Source organism: Babylonia areolata, chromosome 30, assembly GCF_041734735.1.
Source record: "Babylonia areolata isolate BAREFJ2019XMU chromosome 30, ASM4173473v1, whole genome shotgun sequence".
NCBI classification, from domain to species: Eukaryota; Metazoa; Mollusca; class Gastropoda; order Neogastropoda; family Buccinidae; genus Babylonia; species Babylonia areolata.
The window spans coordinates 2,172,183-2,177,182 of record NC_134905.1 but is presented as its reverse complement, the minus strand read 5'-3'; the positions used below and the strand labels follow the sequence as shown (position 1 = coordinate 2,177,182).

General features: G+C 41.8%; 1 protein-coding gene across 1 annotated transcript in view; it reads left to right on the top strand.

Annotated features, from left to right (window-relative positions):
* The window catches only part of LOC143275207 (uncharacterized), a 29,394-nt gene that overhangs the window by 379 nt on the left and 24,015 nt on the right, over positions 1-5,000 (top strand). The gene's annotated exons all lie outside the window — the stretch shown is intronic.

Genomic DNA, 5,000 nt, shown 5'->3' with positions numbered 1-5,000 from the left:
CTGGTTTTTTTCTTGTAGTTGTTGTGAAATGAAAGGATGGTAATGTTTAGCCGGAAAGACGCTGTGAGTGTGATTGTTGGCAAATGAAAAGGTGGTTATGTTTAGAAAGACGCTGTCACTGTTGACAAACTCTATGTTTAGCCAGAAAAGCGCTGTTATTGTTGACAAATCAGTGAACAGGTGTTTATCGCGTGTTTGGCCGGAAAAGCGCTTTGATTGTTGACAAACTTGAATGAAGAAGGCGCTTATGTTTCGCTGGAAAGGCACTCAGTTGTGGTCAAATGACGGGCGCAATAGCCGAGTGGTTAAAGCGTTGGACTGTCAATCTGAGGGTCCCGGGTTCGAATCACGGTGACGGCGTCTGGTGGGTGAAGGGTGGAGATTTTTACGATCTCCCAGGTCAACATATGTGCAGACCTGCTAGAGCCTGAAACCCCCTTCGTGTGTATATGCAAGCAGAAGATCAAATACGCACGTTAAAGATCCTGTAATCCATGTCAGCGTTCGGTGGGTTATGGAAACAAGAACATACCCAGCATGCACACCCCCGAAAGGGGAGTATGGCTGCCTACATGGCGTGGTAAAAACGGTCATGCACGTAAAGCCCACTCGTGTACATGCGAGTGAATGTGGGAGGTGCAGCCCACGAACGCAGAAGAAGAAGAAGAAGTTGTCAAATGAAAAGGCAGTTATGTTTGTAGCAAGAAAAACGCTGTTCTTGTTAACAAATGAAAAAGGTGGTTATGTTTACATTGGAAAGGCTTTTTGATTGTTGACAAATGAAAAAGGTGGCTATGTTTAGCAAGAAAAGCGCTGTAATTGTTGACAAATGAAAACGATGGTTATGTTTAGCCAAAGAGGCGCTGTAAACGTGATTGTTGACAAAATGAAAAGGTAGTTATGTTCAGCTGGAAAAGCCCTTTGATAGTTGTTGACAAATGAAAAGATGGTTATGTTTAGAAAGGCGCTGTCACTGTTGGCAAATGTAAACGATGGTTATGTTTAGCCAGAAAAGCGCTGTCATTGTTGACAAATAAACAGGTGTTTATCATGTGTTTAGCCGGAAAAGCGCTTTGATTGTTGACAAATGAAAAAAGTGGTTATGTTTATAAAGGCGCTTTGTTTGTTGACAAATGAAAAGGTAGTCTTTTTTTTTTTTAGCAAGAAAAGCGCTGTTACTGTTGACAAATGAAAAGGTGGTTATATTTAGCCAGAAAAGCGCTGTTATTGTTGACAAATGAAAAAGGTGGTTATATTTAGCCAGAAAAGCGCTGTTATTGTTGACAAATGAAAAAGGTGGTTATGTTTACATTGGAAAGGCACTTTGATTGTTGACAAATGAAAAAGGTAGCTTTGTTTAGCAAGAAAAGCGCTGTAATTGTTGACAAATGAAAAAGGTGGCTATGTTTAGCAAGAAAAGCGCTTTGATTGTTGACAAATGAAAAAGATTTCTATGTTTAGCTAGAAAAGCGCTGGTATTGTTGACAAATGAATAGGTGATTATGTTTAGCTGGAAAAGTGCTTTGATTGTTGACAAATGAAAAAGGTGGCTATGTTTAGCTAGAAAGGCGCTGGTATTGTTGACAAATGAATAGGTGATTATGTTTAGCTGGAAAAGTGCTTTGATTGTTGACAAATGAAAAAGGTGGCTATGTTTAGCTAGAAAGGCGCTGGTATTGTTGACAAATGAATAGGTGATTATGTTTAGCTGGAAAAGTGCTTTGATTGTTGACAAATGAAAAAGGTGGTTATGTTTAGCTAGAAAGGCGCTGGTATTGTTGACAAATGAATAGGTGATTATGTTTAGCTGGAAAAGTGCTTTTATTGTTGACAAATGAAAAAGGTGATATGTTTAGCTAGAAAGGCGCTGGTATTGTTGACAAATGAAAAAGGTGATATGTTTAGCTAGAAAGGCGCTGGTATTGTTGACAAATGAAAAAGGTGATATGTTTAGCCGGAAAAGCGACACCTTCTCTGTCATTTTCGCTGTCATTTTATCGACACCTTCTCTGTCATTTATCGACACCTTCTCTGTCATTTTCTCGACACCTTCTCTGTCATTCTCTCTGTCATTTTCTCGACACCTTCTCTGTCATTTTCTCGACACCTTCTCTGTCATTTTCTCTGTCATTTTCTCGACACCTTCTCTGTCATTTTCTCGACACCTTCTCTGTCATTTTCTCGACACCTTCTCTGTCATTTTATCGAGACACCTTCTCTGTCCTTTTCTCTGTCATTTTCTCGACACCTTCTCTGTCATTTTCTCTGTCATTTTCTCGACACCTTCTCTGTCATTTTCTCGACGCCTTCTCTGCCATTTTCTCTGTCATTTTCTCGACACCTTCTCTGTCATTTTCTCGACACCTTCTCTGTCATTTTCTCGACACCTTCTCTGTCATTTTCTCGACACCTTCTCTGTCATTTTCTCGACACCTTCTCTGTCATTTTCTCGACGCCTTCTCTGTCATTTTCTCTGTCATTTTCTCGACACCTTCTCTGTCATTTTCTCGACGCCTTCTCTGTCATTTTCTCGACACATTCTCTGTCATTATCTCTGTCATTTTCACGACACCTTCTCTGTCATTTTTTCGACACCTTCTCTGTCATTTTATCGACACCTTCTCTGTCATTTTCTCTGTCATTTTCTCGACACCTTCTCTGTCATTTTCGCTGTCATTTTCACGACACCTTCTCTGTCATTTTCTCGAGACACCTTCTCTGTCATTATCTCGACACCTTCTCTGTCATTTTCTCTGTCATTTTCTCGACACCTTCTCTGTCATTGTCTCTGTCATTTTCTCGACACCTGCTCTGTCATTTTCTCGACACCTTCTCTGTCATTTTCTCTGTCATTTTCTCGACACCTTCTCTGTCATTTCCTCGACACCTTCTCTGTCATTTTCTCTGTCATTTTCTCGACACCTTCTCTGTCATTTTCTCTGTCATTTTCTCGACACCTTCTCTGTCATTTTCTCGACACCTTCTCTGTCATTTTCTCTGTCATTTTCTCGACACCTTCTCTGTCATTTTATCGAGACACCTTCTCTGTCCTTTTCTCTGTCATTTTCTCTGTCATTTTCTCGACACCTTCTCTGTCATTTTCTCGACACCTTCTCTGTCATTTTCTCTGTCATTTTATCGACACCTTCTCTGTCATTTTATCGAGACACCTTCTCTGTCCTTTTCTCTGTCATTTTCTCTGTCATTTTCTCGACACCTTCTCTGTCATTTTCTCGACACCTTCTCTGTCATTTTCTCTGTCATTATCTCGACACCTTCTCTGTCATTTTCTCGACACCTTCTCTGTCATTTTCTCTGTCATTTTCTCGACACCTTCTCTGTCATTTTCTCTGTCATTTTCTCGACGCCTTCTCTGTCATTTTCTCTGTCATTTTCTCGACACCTTCTCTGTCATTTTCTCTGTCATTTTCTCGACACCTTCTCTGTCATTTTCTCGACGCCTTCTCTGTCATTTTCTCGACACCTTCTCTGTCATTTTCCCGACGCCTTCTCTGTCATTTTCTCGACACCTTCTCTGTCATTTTCTCGACACCTTCTCTGTCATTGTCTCTGTCATTATCTCGACACCTTCTCTGTCATTATCTCGACACCTTCTCTGTCATTGTCTCTGTCATTATCTCGACACCTTCTCTGTCATTGTCTCTGTCATTATCTCGACACCTTCTTTGTCATTATCTCGACACCTTCTCTGCCATTATCTCGACACCTTCTTTGTCATTTTCTCGACACCTTCTCTGTCATTTTCTCGACACCTTCTCTGTCATTGTCTCTGTCATTATCTTGACACCTTGAGTGCATGGGCCTTGAGTGAATGCATATTTCATTTTTGTGTTCCCATCGGAATGGTATTTTTCTACAGATTTTTTTTTTGCCAGAGGACAATACTCTCCTTGCCATGGGTTCTATTTCAGTGCGCCAAGTGCGTGCTGCCGAATGACCAGACGCTCTGTTCCGTTTTCTAGTCAAACTTGGGAGAAAGGGCGAGAGCGGGATTCGAACTCACACACCCTCACGGACCTAGTATTGGCAGACGAGAGTCTTCACCATTCTACCACCTTCCAGATTCGAACCGGTGATAATGAAGAGACACGTCTTCTCTTCATGACGGGCGCAATAGCCGAGTGGTTAAAGCGTTGGACTGTCAATCTGAGGGTCCCGGGTTCGAATCACGGTGACGGCGCCTGGTGGGTAAAGGGTGGAGATTTTTACGATCTCCCAGGTCAACATATGTGCAGACCTGCTTAGTGCCTGAACCCCCTTCGTGTGTATATGCAAGCAGAAGATCAAATACGCACGTTAAAGATCCTGTAATCCATGTCAGCGTTTGGTGGGTTATGGAAACAAGAACATACCCAGCATGCACACCCCCGAAAACGGAGTATGGCTGCCTACATGGTGGGGTAAAAACGGTCATACACGTAAAACCCCACTCGTGTGCATACGAGTGAACGCAGAAGAAGAAGAAGAAGTCTTCTCTTCAGACAGTTTTATCCGAGCTGATCCGTTTGTGAAGTCTGCAGCGACGCCGGCTTGTTACCTCCCTTCATTAGCACAAAACCAATCCCGTGGTTATCCCGGCTGTCACATTATTATCTCCCCTCATTAATCAAAACCCAATCCTGTTGTTATTTTGGCTGTCACATTGTTACCTCCCTTCCTGATGTCGGAATTGGCTGATTAAAAAAATATAATTAAATTTTTAAAAAATCAAAAAAATCTCTGGCTGCATATTTCCGTGTGTCATATGTATGTGGTCTGTGTGTGTCATGATGATTGCTGTGTTGTTTGTGTGTAGTCTGTGTGTGTGTGTGTGTGTGTGTGTGTGTGTGTAGTGTGTGTGTGTGTGTGTGTGTGTGTGTGTGTGTGAAGATGTGTGTTGTGTTTTTTGTGTGTAGTTTCTGTGTGTCATGATGTGTGTTGTTTCTGTGTAGTCTGTTGTGTTGTTTGTGTGTAGTATGTGTGTGTCATGATGTCTGCTG